This window comes from Sturnira hondurensis, unplaced genomic scaffold (assembly GCF_014824575.4).
Source record: "Sturnira hondurensis isolate 20B ecotype Veracruz unplaced genomic scaffold, ASM1482457v3 Scaffold0022305, whole genome shotgun sequence".
Taxonomy (NCBI): domain Eukaryota; kingdom Metazoa; phylum Chordata; class Mammalia; order Chiroptera; family Phyllostomidae; genus Sturnira; species Sturnira hondurensis.
In genome coordinates this window covers 1,491,471-1,512,486 of record NW_028094936.1, presented here as the reverse complement: position 1 = coordinate 1,512,486, position 21,016 = coordinate 1,491,471, and the positions used below count along the sequence as shown (strand labels likewise).

The following is a 21,016-nucleotide window of genomic DNA, read 5'->3' as shown; positions in this document are numbered from 1 at the left end:
TTGCTCACCCACCTGTGAGCTCATGAATGCCAAGACCTCACTGAACATCTCATGGCTTCCTTTTCCTTACTGCAAGGTCACTTCAGGAATTAACTGAATATGCATGTTGGTGTTGGGAACCATCCTGCCTGGTTTCAGGAGCTATAACCCCATCAACAGGAAAAAAAGGCCCCATGGCTAGGGGACCTTAGGACCATAAGCCACTAAGAAGACAAAACTTATCCTCTTAGCAGGGGAACAGCCTCTGCCCCTTTTACTTTACCCTGCTTGGTTCCTGGAGGATGGATGGATAGTCAATGACATGTAAGATTCCTCAAGAAAGGAACAATCTACAGTCATGAAGGGGCCATCAGGGAAGAACTTAGGGCATTGTGGAGAAGGGACAAAAGACCCTCACCCTTCAGCTTTATCATAGCCTGAGTCCTCCTTCTATCTGTAAAAAGTCTCCTAATCTCTTGGCTGCCTTGCTTTCTCCACCTGATTCAGGCCTGAAACAATGCTGAAGGGGGTGCAGCCCTGTGCTGGAACTGGCAGTTCCAGGTGGGAGGTGATCAGGCCTAAGAAAGAATACATAAAGTTCTGTAAAACCTGCTAAAAATGTCCTCAATATAAATGTTAAGGGTGCAAGCACAAAATAAGTTTGTTTCCCAAGGTTTTACAGCCAACTGGCATCACCTTGTCTACCAGACCCTGACTCGAAAGTACCCCATAATCCCAGAAATGTTATTTGTAAACCATACCTTCTTTCTTTGATGTGCATTCCCTATGCAAGCAAAACTCAATAAAAGCCCATTGAGAGAGGGGCTAAACACCTTTCTCCTCTGAGAGACTGGTCAGCCTTCCTACCCAAGCAGATCATGTCTTGGTAGAATTATATTTATCCACAGGGGCCCAGGGGAGTTCTGCAGGCAGAGCCCACCCACCTGTGGGCATGTACTTAGTAAATTTGCAAAGTGCTATGCAAAGGTGAACTTTTATTTATTTTTTAAACAAAACCTTCATTTAAGGATTGGTTGAGTGCATACTGCCAGGGCAGTATGAAGGCCCAGTAGATGGGGATTCCAGCTCAAATAGGTGGCTTCATTTGCATATTTGCTCTTCACTTACACACCAGAAACTTTGGAGCAGTGATTTCATAGGTAAGTTAGGAACCTACCTAGGTAAGTAGGTAGGTAAGTAACCCAGTTATTTAATAGGTAAGGTAGGAACAAGGGTCATACTCATGACTTTGGATTGTGATGAGTAGATAAGAATTCACACAGGAAAAGCATCCAACACAAATCATGATTCATTGTGTCCTATAGATGTGGTGCTGTCACCAGAAATTGTAAAACTTCTGAAATATGGAAAAGAGTAGACTAAGAGGGATGTCTGAACTAAGTTGAGTAAGTCCTTCCTGGGACAGTCATCAACTGTCAGAGGTCCCTCTAATGAACTGGCAATCTCCTCTATGGCATGCCTGACTCTGAGTCAACAGGAGAGAGCACCGCTCTGGTCTTCAGGTGTATTTCTGTGTGCCCAAATATTATGTGAGGTAATTAATTACACCACAGCAAAATTTGCAGCTGCCATTTTGGAAGAACCATCATAGAGTGATTTTTTCCAGGTATACACTTGCCATAACTGTACTTTCACATCACAAAAGAGGAGTTGGCATGCAAAGAACATTACCTTAAAATAAAGTACAGTCAAATTTGGGATGAATGAAGGCAATAGGGAGGAACAAGTGATGGATCTCAACTGTGAGAACTTCACTTGATAGAATTTCTGGGCTGGACACCTGCAGTAAACTCTGGACTGAGGCACATTTCACTATGAGTGAATAGGATTTATAATAGAATGACATAGATAGGTTCTAATAATCAGAAAATTATACTGACCTTCACACTACACAGGTGCAGCAGCATAATGACCCAACATGTATATGCGCATCAATTCCTGGGGAAAGTCCAATGAAGTTAACTCAGTCTAGACTTCAAGCAAACAAAATCAGTGACATTACTCATGTGAAAATCTTGGTGCCTCCATCGGCCACCAATACACTCCTGGGCAACCAATATGTGGAGAAAAATTACATGAGGATCATACACATTTTGTTAAAATGGACAAAATGTAGCAAGCAACATTACTTTGTGTCATGAATACTTTGAATTGGATTTTTAAATTTAACTTTAAGAGTAAGAATCAGAAGCCTAAAAGTTGGGGAGTTTTGTGAGGGTTTTTTTTTTTTCAGAAAACCAAGATTTGGGGTGGTGTTTTGGGGGAGGAAAAGTTCTGTCTACCCCCTCTACTCCATCCTCTGAGAATACTTAAAGCATCCTCAGACATACTCCACTCATAAAACCTCCTCAACCACAAAGAAACTGGATCTATAGTCAAAATACCAAAATATCACCGATTAACCCTGGTGCATTTCTCACTCAGGCATGTACTCAAATGTGAAAGACTCAAGAGAGAGTACTTCACATTACATGGAGAGTCTAGGAGAGTACTCCTCCAAATGGCAATCACTGGTCACACCATCAGCACTCTAGTGGACAGAAACCAGGACAAAAAACAGGACTCAACCAAAAAGATGCCAGGCACAGGAAAATTGCTGAAGGTATTTTACCAATGTCCTCATAACCCAAGTACCACTTTAGTTCATGAGTCTTTATTCTGATTTTATAACCTCATTTTCTCCAAAGTTAAAGTTGCTAAGACAGTAATCAATATGGTCTTATTTTAGAAGAAAGTGGGATATTATGTCAGGTTTCCAAAACCCCAACTAAACATGAATTTTTGCTGGCAAATGAGTCACAAGCTTGCATTCTGGATGCACAAATCATGGTCTCATCTTTGGGCTGATAAGATTTGAAAGTAGAGAAAGAGAGAATTTGACTATTATGTACTAAGATCCTGCTCTGTGACCAACCCTATGCAGGGTGATGTTTAGTTTCTCAGTGTTAGACAAACTGCCTGGCATTCCCTCCTTAAGACTCCTTTTCCTATCATGACCACTGGCCTCCCAGAAGCTCCTCAGCCTACCCAGCTCTACTTCATTTGTGGGCTCTTCCATGTTGCAGGTCCTCAGACCCTCCTATGTTCACACTAGGTGCTTATATTCCTGCCCATGACCTCAATTATTATCTGAGCATTTATATTCCCAGATTTCTGTGAAAGCTAAAAGCTTTCTTCTAATGTCCAAACACAACACCCACTGGAATGCAGCATAAAAAGAGCTCATGATATTTAACCTCAAATCTGATCTTCTCCCTAGAAGCCCAGACTTAGTAATGGTTCTTCTACCTACTTGCTCTCCCTCTCAGCAATTTGGAAGTCTACCTCAATTCCTTTTGTCTCCCCAACCCATATTCTTCATTCAGTGAAGCACCCAGTTCATTTGCCTAAATTTCTTAACAGTTTCAGAATCCATCTGTTTCCCACTATTTCTATCTCCTCCATTATGACACAAGAGTCCCTCCTACCCAGTTAAATTCACCCTACATGGTCTCCCCATCTTACCCTTGTCCTAAACACTGTATTTTGCTATGTATAATGCACACCATTCTTGTCCAAATTATGGAGGGAAAAATAAGGATGCACATTATATATGGGTAGCACTTATTCTGCACCTATATAAATGTTTTCAATTATTTTATTTATGCTTATTCATTAAAAGTGTATCTCTAGAAAGCAATAATGATATCTGTGTGCAAAATATCATGAAATATGATAAGTGGTTTTGTTTCTAAATATAAATACATAATTGAATTACAAAATTAAAATTAAAATGAAGGATTTTTTTCTGAAAGTTGGGGACAGAAACATGGGTGTTCATTACATATGGGAGTACATTATACACATCAAAATATGCCATTCTCTACAACAAACAGAATACTTTTTATACAGGGAACATCTTTTGTGATACTTCTTGCTTTAGTGGCTTCAAAATTCCCTTAGGTTAAAGTGCAAAATACAAGTTTGAGATTTATTTATTTCATGCAAACATGAAAAAATATATGTCCCTACCTCCGTCCTGTCCCCACTGCCTATCTCCCTTCACTCCACCAATAACATCCCAGCTACAGAGAATTTTACTGTTTTCCGAGGCACTTGTTTCTCCTTGCCTTGGAGAATTCAGTATGCTATTCCTTCTGTCTGAAACATGCTTCCTCAGCCTTTGTGGTTCCTAAACAGAAGAGATGCCCCTGGAATATCACCCTGCACTTATCTGGGCAATTTTGAAAATACTTCTAAAGACCTATTAATGTAACTTGTTTAATATCTGTCTTGCAAAATTTTTGCTAGAAAATTTGCTGGCAGCTGGGCTGTTATCCTTAGTACTTACACAGAGACTGGTACAAGGGCATTCTCTATATATGATGAGAATTGGATGAATAAGTGATTGAAAGATCAGGGGCCAACTGAGTTCCTTAGGAACTCATAGTCTAGACTTTAGAAGGTATAAAAGAAATCTTTAGTTGCACCTGTCCTAAACCAAATGCTGATCCAGTTAATCAAACATACAGAAACACACCAAGAAGGTAAGCACAACAGAAAAAAAAAAGACCATTCAAATTACATGTTATTATTTAATACTTAGCACTGAGGATACAGATGATTTCACTTTACAGCTTTCTCTAAACTGTTTTTTTTTCCAGTTTTCTAATTGTTTCACTGAAAAACTTGATGCTGGTAAAGAAAAATGAAGGCAGAAATGGAGACTTTATATAAAAATGAAAAGCTAACAAAGATCCATCTCAAAACCCTGAAATCACACACCACCTTACTAGGAGGCCCTGGGCAGAAATAAGTTGCGGTCCAGGGAAATTAAGAATTTAAATGAGGCCCTGCCTGTATGGCTCAGTTGATTGGATTGTCCTCCATTACACCAAAAGGTTGTGGGTTTGATTCCAAATAAAGGCACATACTTAGGATGCTGGTTTGATCCACAATGAGGGCACTGTTACTCTCTCACATGGATGTTTCTCCCTCTCCCTGCCTCTCTCTCTCAAATCAGTAAATATATCCTCAAGTGAGGATTAAAACATGAAATGAAGACAAAGTGATTTCTCTACATCATAGCAACAAGATAAGTGCTCTATCCCCCTGCTTCCAGCACTCCTAAGTTTACAGATCCAAATGGGTTCATAATTCGTGCTACATGTATACAGGATCCTGCCAGGTTTCAGTGAATGAGTGCAAATATTGCAGCTTGAAGAAATCCAAAGAAATAACAATGGACACTATTAGGGATCAAAAACTTATTCCTTTTAAATAACCAGACATTAGACAATTCTATCAAATTATAAGTGATTTATATCCAGTTACAGCCACTTTTTCTATTGTACTCAAGAGGCTGTGACCCTTGGGGAACACTCTTAAAGCCCACTGCACAGGGTAGCAGGAAAGTTTAATGGGAAGGATACCTCTGAAGACTCTTGCATCAGGGTCTGTGGTGGGAGTGACAAGAAATCAGGGGCAGCTAGGCAAGGCACAGCCTTTTACAAAGCTGCTCCTTTATGGGTCACAGACATAGCTCTCTCCAAACCCTTGATATGTTCTCTAGAGCCCTGTAAACTAAACCTCTAATGGCACAGTCTTATGAGTCAGGGTTCAATTCCACCACAGTGGCCCAATGCGATGTCACTTTCATTAGGTCACCTGAGTAAAGGTTACTATTAATAGAAGTCAAATAAATCAGGATAAGCTATTACTCCAAGGCCAATATTGATCCTGATTTTATCCAAATGAGCTAAGGTAAAACAACTAATACACCTATAAGAATCAACCACAGTCAAAATAGTGGCATAGGTAAACATGGCTCACCATCTCATATAGTCACATCAAAACTACAACTAAAATATAGAGCAACCATCACTAAGAATCATCAGAAATTGAGTTGAAATGAACACTGGGAACTACAGAATCAAAGAAACCACATCCATCCAAACTGGTAGGAGGGATAGAGACATGGAACAAGCTGGCCCACAACCATGTGTGGTGGATAAAATATTTGGAAGAGATATCTCTGGAGTAAGGAGTCTCAGCCCCACCCCAGGAGCCCAAACCCAGGGTTCCAGTAAGATAAGTCCCTTAACTTTTGGCTGCCAAAAAAAAAAAAGTGGGAATTTGAGTTGGTAGAAGAAAGTTCTGGTGTTCCAAGAAGTTTCCCTTAAAGAACCCACACAAAGACTTACTCAGATTTACTCCCTCTGAGCTCAGCACTGAAGTAGCAGCTTGAAAGGAACCAATAGAATACAGGGAGGAACTGAAGTGTCTTGCATCAAGATGAGAGCTAGGGGACAGTTTTTGCTCAGACAATAAGGCGGGCAGAAGCTATTGTCCTTTTTCTGAACCCTCCCCCAACACAGCAACAAAGCTGACAGGCAACTGCTATACCTGAGACTCCGATCAACCTGGCCAGCACTGTATGCTCCACTCCAGATCACCTGAGACTCCATCCCACCCAACTTATTGGACCAACCAAACTGTTAACTGTGACTATTCTATATGAATGACTGGTCTTGGCTCATACTTCACCACATCCTAAATCCTATCAAACAAGCAACAACCAGCCTCAGTCAGCCCCAAGACCCTGTATCTCTTGCAAAGTGGCCCCAGGCCTAAAACTACCAGTAGCCAGCCTAGATACACAGCTTGACTTTTGGAATTTCTAAGCAGTAGTCACCTCAGACTGTGTCATAGCTCATGCAGTATAGCCACAGGTACAACAAAGGTGGGAGCTGACCATGGCAGGCACCACCAAGGAAACACACACAACCTGCCCAACCAATGGATAGCTACAGGCCACATCAGAGCACCACAACTCTGCCCCTGCACAGCTAATCCGCCATGGAGAGTGGAGGTTGGTGGTCAGTGGTCACACCCAGTCCTTGCAGCTGACTGGCTGGAGTAAATCCTTCCCATTGAGAGTCTCAACAATTTCCGAAAAATAGAAATCATACCAAGCATTTTCTCTGATCACAAGGGACTGAAATTGGAAACCAACCCCACAGGAAAAAACCCCAAACACCCAAAAGTATGGAGACTGAATGGTATGCTATTAAACAACAAATGGTCCAAGATTTAAATTAGGGAAGAAATCAAAAACCTTCTGGCAACTAATGAAAATGAACTCACAACAACCCAAAACTTATGGGACACAGGGAAGGCAGTCCTGAGAGGGAAGTTCATAGCAATACATGCCTACTTAAAGAAGATAGAAACATTTCAAACAAACAACCTAACCCAACGCCTCCAAGAACTTGAGGAACAACAACAAAGACAGCCCAGAGCAAGTACAAGGAAGGAAATAACCAAGATCAGAGAAGAATTAAATGATATAGAGACTAAAAGCACAATTCTAGGGATCAATGAATCCAGGAGCTGGCTTTTTGAAAAGATAAACAAAATAGACAAACCTTTAAGTAGGCTCATCAAGAAAAGAGAGAGGACCCAAGTAAACAGAATCAGAAATGAAAGAGGAGAGATTACAACTGATACAACAGAAATAGAAAGGGTTGTAAGAAATTACTATGCAGAAATGTATGCCAAGAAATTTGAAAACCTAGGTGAAATGGACAAATTTCTAGAAAAATATAATCTTCCAAAACTCAATGAAAAAGAAGCAGAAAACCTGAACAGGCCAATAAGAGCAGATGAAATTGAAGCAGTAATCAAAAAACTCCCATCACACAAAAGACCTGGAGCAGATAGTTTCACAGGAGAATTCTACAATGCTTTTAAGGAAGAGCTAACCCCTATCTTTCAAAGACTATTCCAAAAAATACAAAAAGAAAGAAAACTCCCCAACTCTTTTTATGAAGTCAGCATCATCCTAATTCCAAAGCCAGATAGAGACACAACAAAGAAAGAAAACGTCAGGCCAATATCGCTGATGAATATAGACGCTAAAATCCTCAAGAAAATATTGGCAAATCGCATCCAACAATACATTAAAAAGACCATTCACCATGACCAAGTGGGATTCATCCCAGGGATGCAAGGATGGTTCGATATTCGTAAATCAGTAAATGTAATACATCACATAAACAAAAGCAAGACAAAAAACATATGATAATATCAATAGATGCGGAAAAAGCTTTTGATAAGGTACAACACCCATTTATGAAAAGGTACTCAGCAAAGTGGGAATAGAGGGAGCATTCCTCAATATAATAAAGGCCATATATGAAAGACCTACAGCCAACATCATACTCAATGGACAAAAACTAAACTCTTTCCACTAAGATCAGGAACAAGACAAGGTTGCCCACTTTCACCACTTCTATTCAATATAGTATTAGAAGTTCTAGCCACATCAATCAGACAGGAAAAGGAATTAAACGGCATCCAAATTGGAAAAGAGGAAACAAAACTTGCATTGTTTGCAGATGACATGATAGTGTACATGGAAAAGCCTATCGCCCCTACCAAAAAACTGCTCAAACTAATAAATAAATTTGGCAAAACAGCGGGATACAAAGTCAATGTCTAAAAATCAAAGGCATTTTTGTATACCAACAATGAAACAGAAGAAGCAGAAATCAGGGAAAAAATCCCATTCGGTATAACAAAAACAAAAATAAAATATCTGGGGATAAACCTAACCAAGGAGGTTAAAGACCTGTATGCAGAAAACTATACAACACTGAAGAAAGAAATCAAGGAAGACACAAACAAATGGAAACATATACTGTGTTTATGGATTGGAAGAATTAACATCATCAAAATGTCCATACTCCCCAAAGCAATTTACAGATTTAATGCAATACCTATTAAAGTAAAAATGGCCTATTTCACAGACATAGAACAAGCACTTCAAAAATTTATATGGAACCATAAAAGACCCGGAATAGCAGCTGCAATTTTGAGAAAAAAGAACAAGTAGGAGGGATCACAATACCTGATATCAAACTGTATTACAAGGCCACTGTAATCAAAACAGCCTGGTACTGGCATAAAAACAGGCACACAGACCAATGGAATAGAACAGAGAGCCCAGAAATAAACCCAAATCTCTACAGTCAATTAATATTTGACAAAGGAGGCAGTAACATAAAATGGAGTAAAGATGGCCTCTTCAACAAATGGTGTTGGGAGAACTGGACACCCACATGCAAAAAAATGAAACTTGAGTACCAATTTACACCTTACACCAAAATAAATTCAAGGTGGATAAAAGACTTAAATATAAGCCGTGAAGCAATTAAAGCCCTAGAGGAGATCATTGGCAGGAAAATCTCAGATATTCCATGCAACAAGATTTTTACTGATACGTCCCCTAGAGCAAGGACTATAAAGGAAAGAATAAACAAATGGGATTTCACCAAAATTAAAAGCTTCTGCATGGCCAAGGAAAACAGTATCAAGATAAAAAGAGAAACAACAGTTTGGAAAAACATATTTGCCAATGATACCTCAGACAAAGGTTGAATCTCCAAAATATACAAGGAACTCACTCGACTCCACTCAAAGAAGATGAGCAACTCGATTAAAAAATGGGCAAAGGACTGGAACATACACTTCGCCAAAGAGGACATGCAGAGGATCCAGAGACACATGAAAAGATGCTCAATATCACTAGCTCTCAGAGAGATGCAAATTAAAACCACAATGAGATATCACGGCTATCATAAACAAAGAAACAAACAAGAAGTGCTGGAGAGGTTGTGGGGAAAAGGGGTCCCTAGTTCACTGTTGGTGGTATTGCAGACTGGTACAACCATTATGGAAAACAGTATGGAACTTTCTAAGAAAACTAAAAATGAACGTGCCTTTTGACCCAGCAATTCCACTATTAGGAGTATATCCTAAGAACCCTGAAACACCAATCCAAAAGAACCTATGCACCCCGATGTTCATAGCAGCACAATTTACAATAGCCAAGAGTTAGAAGCAACCTAGGTGTCCATTGTTAAATGACCGGATCAAGAAGCTATGGTACATTTACACAATGGAATTCTATGCTGCAGAAAGGAAGAAGGAGCTCCTACCTTTTGCAACATCATGGATGGAACTGTAGAGCATTATGTTGAGCAAAATAAGCCAGGCAGTGAAAGACAAATACCATATGATCTCACCTTTAACAGGAATCTAAACAACAAAACAAACAAGCAAGCAGAATATGACCAAAGACACTCAAATACGGAACAGGCTGACAGGCTCCAGAGAGGAGAGGGGAGAGAATCATCGGGGAAAAGGGGAGGGACTCACATGAATAAGTATAAAGGACACATGGACAATAATTAAGGTGGGGGGCAGAAAAGGGAGGGTGGTGGGGAGCACCGGGGGGGAGCAGGGCAGGGAATATAAAACAGAAAACTGTACTTGAATAAGAATTAAATAAAAAATAAATTTTAAAAAAATAAAAAAATAAATCCTTCCCATTGAGCTGCCAAGAGCAACCAAATCTCAACCACAAAAGGAAGGTGTACTCAGAAAACACAAAGGAAATTCTGGCCAAGATGGAAGCATAGGTAGATACACTTTGCTTCCTCACACAACAAAAATAAGAACAACAACAAATTAAAAAAAAAAACAGGAATGTCAGAAAATCAAATTTTATGGAAGTCCAACAACCAAGGAGTTAAGGAAGAAACATTCATTCAGACTGGAAGGAGTAGCAGAGATGGGTGGATGAGGTGAAGAGGATGTGTAGCAAGGCAGCAGCTGGAGGAGCAGGTAAGTAAGGCAGTGGCTGGTGGTCCCACGTTTCTGTGAGGATAAACCGGGAGGAACTAGGGAGTGAGAACCACACAATCCATGGTTCAATAGTGGGGAAAAAGAACCTCAAAACCTCTGGCTATAAAAATCTTTGGGGGTTGTGGCAGCAGGAGAAACTCCCAGCCTTATAGCAGGGTCTACTAGATAGAGCCACATTGTTTCAGAATATACCCAAACTCACTCACTCAGAATTAGCACCATAAGGGCCTAATTTGCTTGTAGGTAGTGGGGGAGGTGACTGAAAGCGACTGAGAGCCAAGCAAGTGACATTGTTCATCATCAGACCCCTCCCCCAAGACAATGCCTCAACACAACAAAGAGGGTTGCCCCACCCTAATGACATGTACCAAGACAAGGAAATATGGCCCATGTGAAAGAAAAGATCAGAAATTCAAAAAAAAAACAACACTAAGTAATGAAGAGATAGTCAACCCATCACATGCAAAGTTCAAAACACTGGTAATCAGGATGCTGACAGAAATGATTGGGTACAGCCACAAAATAGAGGAAACAGTAAAGGCTATGAAAAGTTATGTAAATAATAATATGCAGGGAATCAACAGAGAAAGGGAGGAAACCGGAACTCAAATAAAATATTTGGATCAGAAGGAAGAAATAAACATTCAACCAGAATAGAATGAAGAAATAAGAATTCAAAAAAAAAATGAGGAGAGGCTTAGGAACCTCCAGGACAACTTGAAACATTCTAATATCTGAATGACAGAGGTGCCAGAAGGACAAGAGAAAGAAAAAGAAATTGAAAATATAATGAAGGAGAACTTACCCAATCCAGCAAAGGAAATAAACTTCCATGAACTGGAAGAACATAGATTTGGTGGCATAACCAGTGGGCTATTTCTTTTATTTTTAAAAATCTATTTTATTTTGTTTTATTTTTAATAGTTTTTATTAAAAATAAAAACTATTTTATTTTATTTTATTCTATTACAGTTGTCCCAATTTTTCCTTCTTTGCCCTCTTCCACCCACCCCCACCAGCTCCCACGTTCAATTTTCACACTGTTGTCCATGTCTTGGGTCATCCATACAAGTTCTTTTTCTAGTCCCTTAAAGCAGTGAGCTATTTGTTAATACTCATTATGTTAATATATTTTGTTTTCATCTACTCATATATATTTATTCAGTTATCCAGCATATGTATGACTAAATCTCTAATAAAGATACATAGAAGGAAAATGAAGATGATTTGACTTTACACTTCCAAGTTCCCCAATATTCCTATTTTATATTTTCTTCTCAACCTGACATTCCATAGTTCTGAAGAAGACTGGTTCCAAAGATGGCCAATTTCTCCTCAAAGGGGTAGTTTCAATTTCATGACCAAGCAACTTAAATATGTGAATGCAGACCCCAACTCTGAGAAGTGTCTTCTTAGCAGTTGGGTACTACAAATGGAACCATTATAACCACACTCCCAGCATGTCAAACCAAGCCCAGCTACACTGTAGCTTAGGGTACCTCTGATCCATAAGCATGCAATTGCATCTTTGACAGAGGTACATAAATAAGGCAGATGGGTTTATGCTTGTACAATACAGATGGCCTGCATGTGTGATGAGACCCTACCTTGGACCACACAAAAGCTGAATCAGATCATCTCAGAGGTACTGGGTGTCAGCATCAAAGTATGGGTTACTCCATGCAAAGCAAAACAATTGAATATAAAAAATCCTACCCAAGCATCAGATATTTAATAAAATAATTCTCTAAGAATTGAAAAGACACATAAGTTAGGATAAAATTGAGTGTAGAGTGAAGCTGTATTTTTTAATTAAAATTTATAAGATACCAAAATTTTTAAATACCAAAAGATTGAAGTTCTATTAATTTTTCAAAATTAACAAACCAACAAGAAGTATTATCTCCTGGTAATATTGAGCAAGATGGAAAACAGTCACTTATTTATCACTAGGAAAGATTTCCATCAAGCACAACACTAATGGCACCAGCTTGAGGAATTCACCTTCTCCTTGCTTTGCACCCTGAAGCAGCAAAGTCTGAGGAGGAGAGAAAAGGCTCAGCTTCCTCCAAGACCTTTCCAAGCTCACAAGTAATTTAAGTCACCAAGCACACTGGCAAACCAGCTGGGCTTTCCCACTAGAGCTGCCGTGCTATATGCAATGGAATTAATAACTCCCTCAGGAAATTTGCAGCACAGTCTTCTGTTTGATGTTTTCACATAAAGCACAGAATATAGCTGTGAAGTTTGGGGAAACCCAAGTTAAATCCCCCTATAAGCCTGAAGCACCAGTAATAACCACAAAATCATTAATAATTTTTTGTCTACTGAAAAAAAATGAAATCAGGAAAATGTGAAAATTAACCCTTTGTTCTAATGCCATTTTTCATGATTTAGGTATCCCTCTATCCAGAAAATCAATGATACATATCTGTTAAAATAAGTGAGGGGAAAAGTTATTACCAAGATCCTTGTGAAAAACTTTTTTCCTCATTAAAATATTGCTTGCCTGCTTTTTAAATATCTCTTTCAGAGACAACTTCCTCGTGGAACTAACATCACTGAGGCAGTTGTGTTGAATGCTGGTTGCCACAGATCACCTTTTTAGCTAATGGAAGGAAATAGAATACTAAAACCCTCCCTCCTCTCCTGTTGAAGCATTCACCTCTTTATAACCACAGAGCTTGGTCACCATAAGAAATTTTAAAAGAGAGCTAACTAATAAAAGAATATCATCTCTGAATTTGGCAGGGTGTTGTGGAAGCAAAGAAAAGCTAGGGACACACATAGTGGTGTTTGCAGTTTCTTATGTATATACCACATCTAATGAGAGAAGAATGACTCAAAGGAAAAAATCTACACCAACTAAAAGTAAAGGGATGGAAAAAATATTCCAAGCAAATGGCCTTGAAAACAAAGCTGTGGTAGAAATTATATCAAGCAAAACAGACTTCAAAAAGAGACAAAGAAGGTTACTATAAAATACTTAATGGAGTAGACCATCAATAAGATATAACCCTTGAAAGCATATGTGCAACCAACATAGGAGCACCTAAATATATAAGGAAAATCTTAGAGGACTTCAAAAAAGATAACAACAGAAAGAGGTTTACAGTAGGGATTTTTATTTATTTTTTATTTTTTTAAATTTTTATTTTAATTGTTGTTCAAGTACAGTTTTCTGTATTTTATTCCCACCCCAGCCCACCCACCCATCCCTTCCCACCTCCCTCCCATTTCCATCCCCCCTAGTTTTTGTCCATGTGTCCTTTATATTTGTTCCTGTAAACCCTACCCCTTTCCCCCTGAAATTCCATCCCCTCTGCCCTCTGGTCACTGTCAGCCTGTTCTTTATTTCAGTGTCTTTGGTTATATTTTGCTTATTTGTATATTTTATTGTTTAGGTTCCTGTTAAAGGTGAGGTCATATGGTATTTGTCTTTCACCACCTGGCTTATTTCGCTTAGAATAATGCTTTCCAGTTCCATCATGTTGTTGCAAAGGGTAGGAGCTCTTTCTTTCTTTCTGCTGCATAAAATTCCATTGTATAAATGTACCACAGTTTTTTGATGCATTCATTTACTGGTGGGCACCTAGGTTGCTTCCAGCATTTGGCTATTGTAAATTGTGCTGCTATGAACATTGGGGTGCATAGATTCTATTGGACTGGTGTTTGAGGGTTCTTAGGATATAATCCTAGCAGTGGAATTTCTGTGTCAAAAGGCAGGTCCATTTTTAGTTTTCTTAGAAAGTCCCATACTGTTTTCCTTAGTGGTTGTACCAGTCTGCAATCCCACCAACAGTGAACTAGGGTCCCCTTTTCTCCACAACCTCTCCAACATTTGTTGTTTGTTGCTTTGTTTATGATGGCCATTTTGACAAATGTGAAGTGGTATCTCATTGCGGTTTTAAATTGCATCTCTCTGATAGCTATCAATATTGAGCATCTTTTCATGTGTCTCTGAATCCTCTATAGTATTATTTTTAATATATTTTAATGATTATGCCATTACAGTTGTCCTTTTCCTCCTCTTCACTCCCCTCCACCCTGCACACTCCTCCCCCACCATTACCTTCCTTTTGTTCATGTCCATGTCTCACAATTTCTTTAGATTCTGTATTTCCCATAGCATTCCCACCCTCCACCCTGTATATTTTCTACAGTAGGGGATTTTAAAACCCCATTGTCAACAATGGATAGATCTTCTAAGCAAAGAATCCACAAGGATATGAAGCACTGAGCAGCATTCTAGATCGAAAGTATTTAATTGATAGATACAGAACTACTCATCCCAAAGAAGTAAAATATACATTATTTTCAAACACATGTGGAACATTTTGAAAGATAAACCACATGATAGAATACAAAACAATCCTCAACAACCTTATGAAAATTCAAATCATATCAAGCATCTTATCTGATCACAGTGGCTTGAAACTAAAAACCAAACTCAAGGAAAAAACAACTAAAAATATTCAAATACATGGAGACTGAATAACATGTAATTAAATAATGAATGGGTCAACAATGAAATCAAGGAAAAAATCAAAATGTTTCTGGAAACAAATAAAAATTAACAGACAACATAGCCCAAAACCTACAGGACACAGCAAAGGCAGTTGTAAGAGGGAAGTTCATAGTATTACAGGCCTATCTCAAAAAGGTAGGAAGATCTCAAACAACCAAACCTACATCTACAAAAACTAGAGAAAAAATAACAACAAAAAAAGCCCAGAGTGTATAGAAGGAAAAAAATAATCAAGATCAGAGCAGAATAAAATGACATAGAGACTAATAAGCAATTCAAAGGATTCAAAAATCCAAGAGCTGGTTCTTCAAAAAGATAAAATTGACAAGCCTTTAACCACACTCACCAAGAAGAAAAAGAGAGAGGAGCCAAATAAAATTAGAAACAAAAATAGAGATGTTATAACCAATATCACAAAAATTACAAAGGATAGGAAGAAATTACCATGAACTATAAGCCAAGAAATTGGACAACCTGGGTGAAATACATAATTTTCTAGAAACATACAATCTCTCAAAACTAAATTAAGAAGATGCAGAATGCTACAATAGACCAATAACAACAAGTGAAATGAAGCAGTAAGCAAAAACTCCTTGCACACAAAAGCCTCAGACTGCATCGCTTCACAGGGGAATTTTAACAAACATTCAGAGAAGAACTGACTCATATTGTTCTCAAAATATTCCAAAAAGTTCAAGAAGTTGAGAGACCACCAAATTTTTTAGCAGGTTTGTATTATCCTAATTTCAAAAAAGGTAAAGACACAACAAAGAAGGAAAATTCCAGGCCAATATCGTTAACAAACGTACATGCCAAAATCCTCAACAAAATATTGGCAACCCTAATCCATAAACACACAAAAATGATCATACACCATGATTAAGTGGGGTTCATCACAGGGATGCAACCATGATACAATATTTACAAATCAATAAACATTTTTTCACATAAACAAAATAAGGGAAAAATTACATGATCATAGCAATAGATACTGAAAAAGCATTTGATAAAGTCTATCTCCATTTATAATAGAAACACTAAGCAAAGTGGAAATAGAGGGAGCATACTTCAACATAATACAGGCCATATATGAGAAAACTATGGCCAATGTAATGCTCAATGGGAAAAAGCTAAAAACCTTCCACTTAAGATCAGAAACAAGACAAGAGGTTTGTTTTCACCACTTTTATTCAACATAGTGTTGAAGCTCTAGCCACAGCAATAAGACATGAAAAAGAAAGAAAAAGCATCCAAATTGGAAAGGACGAAGTAAAACTGGCATTATTTGCAGATGACATGATAGTGTATATAGGAAAGCCTACAGTCTGCATCAAAAAACCAAATGACCTAATAAGTGAATTTGGCAAAATAGTGGGGTACAAAGTAATATTTAGAAATCAGAGTGATTTTTGTACACCAACAATGAAACTCAAGAAACAAAAGCCAGAAAAAAATTTCCATTTACTATAGTAATAAGAAAAATAAAGTACCTAGGAATAACCTTAACCAAGGAGGTAAAAGACTCAGAAAACTACAGAACGCTGAAGAAAGGTATTAAGGAAGATACAAATGAATAAAACCACATACCAATTAACATCACTAAAATGTCCACACCTCCCAAAGCAATCTATAGTTTCAATTTCCATTAAAATATTAATGGCATATTTCACAGATCTAAAACAAATATTCAAAAACTTTATATGGAACCAAAAATGACACTGAATAGCCTGTGCAATCTTGAGAAAGGAAAACAAAGTAGGATGGATTACATACCTGATATTAAATTATACTTCAAAGCCATAGTAATCAAAGCAATCAGTTACTGGCATAAGAACAGACATATAGGACTTCCACCAAGATGGAGGCATAGGTGGAAACACTGTGCCTTCTCGCACAACCCAGTTGGAATACAACAAAGGTTTGGAGAACAAAGACACAGCCAAAGAACAGAAAATTGAATTATATGAAAGTCCGACTACAACAAACCCATTCAACTTGGATGGTAAGAGGGGCGGAGCCAGCAGCGGAGCAGGGTTGGGCAGGAAGGATCCCCTGACCTAGGTGCGCAGGCAGCCCAGAACCAGTCGGGGTGTGGGGCAGAATGACCGTGGTCGCACATTCGCTCACAGTGAGACGGACCACGCAGGCCCCAGGGGGTGAACCCAGTGGTGGAGGGCTGACGGCGGTGGCACACTCGTGTGCAGTGGAACGAAACATGCCGGCCCCAGTGACAGTGGCAGCTGCGGCACCTGTGGGGGCCACAGCGGGAGGCAGCAGATGAGATGCCATAGCTACTCTTATCTGAGGTATCATTAGCAAATATGTTTTCCCATACAATTGGGTTCTCTCTCTTTTTTTCTTCATGAGCCTGCTTGAAGACTTGTCTATTTTATCTTTCCAAAAAAGCAGCTCCTGAATTCATTAGATTTTAGAATTGCGCTTTTAGTCCCTATTATATTTAATTCTTCTCTGATTTTGGGTATTTCCTTCCTTCTACTTGCTCTGGCCTGTCTTTGTTTTTGTTCCTCAAGTCCTTATAGGCATAGGGTTAGGTTATTTCATTGAAATATTTCTATCTTTTTTTAGATAGGCATATATTGCTACGACCTTCCCTCTCAGGACTGCCTTCACTGTGTCCCACAAGTTTTGGGTTGTCATGAGTTCATTTTTATTTGTTTCCAGAAACTTTTAAAATTTCTTTCCTAACTTCATTCTTGACCCATTTGTTGTTTAACAGCATGCTATTCAACCTCCATGATTTTGAATGTTTTGGGTCTTTTCTCTTGTTGTTGATTCTAGTTTCATTCCCTTGTAAACAGAGAAAATGCTCAGGATGATTTCAATTTTCTACAATTTATTGAGGCTTGTTTTGTGTCCTATCATGTGGTCTATCTTTGAATATATTCCATTCACATGTAAAAAGCATGTGTATTTGGCTTCTTTGGGATGAAGGGTTCTATATATATCAGTTAAGTCCATTTCATCTAGGATGTTGTTCAATTCCACACTATGTCTGTTGATATTTTGTTTGGAAGATGTGCCCATGGTTGACAATGAGGTGTTGAAATCCCCAACTATACTTGTGTTGCTGTCAATATCTTTCTTGAAGTCCTCTAAGATTTTCTTTATATATTTGGGTGCTCCTATGTTGGGTGCATTTATATTTACAAGGTTTATGTATTTTTGGTGGATTCTTTACTTGAGTCTTATGAAGTGACCTTCCGGGTCTGATATATTTTCTGATATATTTTCTATGGCCCTTTTCTTGAAGTCTATTTTGTTTGATGTGAGTATTGGTATCTCAGCTTTTTCTTTTTCCTGTCAATTTGCTTGGAAAATTTTATTCTAGCTCCTCCCTTTTAGTCTGTGTAGGTCTTTTGTGCTGAGGTGGGTCTCTTGTAGGCAGCATATGTGTGGCTCATGCTTTCTTATTCATTCAGCTATTTTATGCTTTTTTATTGGAGCATTTAATGCATTTACATTTAAGGTTATTATTGATAGGTAGTTATTCAATGTCATTTTTATACCTGTGCTTCTCATTGTCTCTCTCTTTTCCCTCCTTTCCTTAAAGCAGACCTTTCAGTATTTCTTGCAGAGCTGGTTTGGTGGAGGTGTATTCTTTTAGACTTCTTTTGTCTTAACAGCTCTTTATTTGGACTTCTATCTTAATTGAGAGCCTTGCTGGATAATGTAACCTTGGTTGAAGGCCTCTGGCTCTCATTACTTGGAATATTTTTGCCATTCTCTTCTTGCTTGGAGTGTTTCCATTGAGAAGTCAGCACCTAACCTTACTGGGGATCCCTTGTATGTTACTTCCTTTTTCTCCTTTGCTGCCTTTAGGATTCTCTCTTTGTCTTGGAATTTTCCCATTTATAATGATGATTCGTCTTGAAGTGGGCCTCTTTGGGTTCCTCTTGATTGGGATTCTCTGTGTTTCCTAGATTTATGTGACTTTTTCCCTCATCAAATTAGGGAAGTTTTCCATCATTACTTTTTCAAATAGGTTTTCGATCCCTTCTTCTTCTTCTTCTCCTTCTGGTATTTCTATTATTTGAATATTATTATGCTTCATATTGTCTTGCATTTCTCTTAATCCCTCTTAAATATTTTTGAGCCTCTTTTCTTTTTTTTTTTTGATTTTTTTATTTAACTCTTATTCAAGTACAGTTTTCTTTCTTGTATTCCCAGTCCTGCTGCCCCCAGTGTTCCCCACCTCCCTACGATCTCCACCCCCCACCTTATTGTCCATATGTCCTTTTTTTAATATTTTTTAATTTAATTCTTCTCCAAGTACAGCTTTCTGTCTTATATTCCCAACCCTGCCCGCTCCCCGCCCCATGCTCCCGACCTCCCTACCATTTTGGTCCCCCCACCCTTAGTTATTGTCCATGTGTCCTTTATACTTATTCATGTGAGTCCTTCCCCTTTTCACCTGTGATTCTCTCCCCTCTCCCCTCTGGACCCTGTCAGCATGTTCCGTATTTGAGTGTGTTTGGTTACATTTTCCTTCCTTGTTTGTTTTGTTGTTTAGACTCCTGTTAAAGGTGAGATCATATGGTATTTGTCTTTCACCACCTGGGTTATTTTGATGAGCATAATGCTTTACGGTTCCATCCATGATATTGCAAAGGGTAGGAGCTCCTTCTTCCTTTCTGCAGCATAGAATTCCATTGTGTTAATGTACCATAGCTTCTTGATCCGGTCATTTAACAATGGGCATCGAGGTTGCTTCCAACTCTTGGCTATCGTAAATTGTGTTGCTATGAACCTCGGGGTGCATAGGTTCTTTTGGATTGGTGTTTCAGGGTTCTTAGGATATACTCCTAATAGTGGAATTGCTGGGTCAAAAGGCACATCCAATTTTAGTTTTCTTAGAAAATTCCATACTGCTTTCCATAGTGGTTGTACCAGTCTGCAATCCCACCAACAGTGAACTACAACCCTTTTCCCCACAACATCTCCAACACTTGTTGTTTGTTTCTTTCTTTATGGTAGCCATTCTGACTGGTGTTAACTGGTATCTCATTGTGGTTTTGTTTTGCATCTCTCTGATAGCTAGTGATATCGAGCATCTCTTCATGTGTCTCTGGATCCTCTGTATGTCCTCCTTGGAGAAGTGTCTGTTCAAGTCCTTTGCCCATTTTTTAATTGGGCTGCTCATCTTCTTTGAGTGGAGTCGAGTGAGTTCCTTGTACATTTTTGGAGATTCAACCTTTGTCTGAGGTATCATTGCAAATATGTTTTCCCAAACTGTTGCTTCTCTTTTTATCTTGATGCTGTTTTCCTTGACCATGCAGAAGCTTTTAATGTTGATGAGATCCCATTTCTTTACACTTTCCTCTATGTCCCTTGCTCTAGGGGACGAATCAGTAAAAAGTTTGTTCCGTGGAATATCTGAGATTTTCCTGCCAATGCTCTTCTCTAGGGCTTCAATGGTTTCCCAGCTTACATTTAAGTCTTTTATCGACGTTGAATTTATTTTGTGTATGGTGTAAGTTGGTCCCCGAGTTTCATTTTTTTGCATGTGGGTGTCCAGTTCTCCCAACACCATTTGTTGAAGAGGCTATCTATACTCCATTTTATGTTACTGCCTCCTTTGTCGAATATTGATTGACTGTAGAGATTTGAGTTTATTTCTCGGCTCTATGTTCTGTTCCATTGGTCTATGTGCCTGTTTTTATGCCAGTACCAGGTTGTTTTGATTACAGTGGCCTTGTAATACAGTTTGATATCACGTATTGTGATCCTTCCTACTTTGTACTTCTTTCTCAAAATTGCAGCTGCTATTCGGGGTCTTTT

At 38.6% G+C, this 21,016-nt stretch overlaps 1 long non-coding RNA gene across 1 annotated transcript; it reads right to left on the bottom strand.

Moving 5' to 3' along the window:
- Nucleotides 1–131: 131 nt before the first annotated feature.
- Nucleotides 132–17,410, bottom strand: LOC118979377 (uncharacterized). Its single transcript, XR_005064897.1, has 3 exons — nt 17,399–17,410; nt 10,117–10,124; nt 132–329 (listed from the first exon to the last, which is right to left on the bottom strand). It is a non-coding gene; the product is annotated as an uncharacterized LOC118979377 (long non-coding RNA).
- Nucleotides 17,411–21,016: the final 3,606 nt, after the last annotated feature.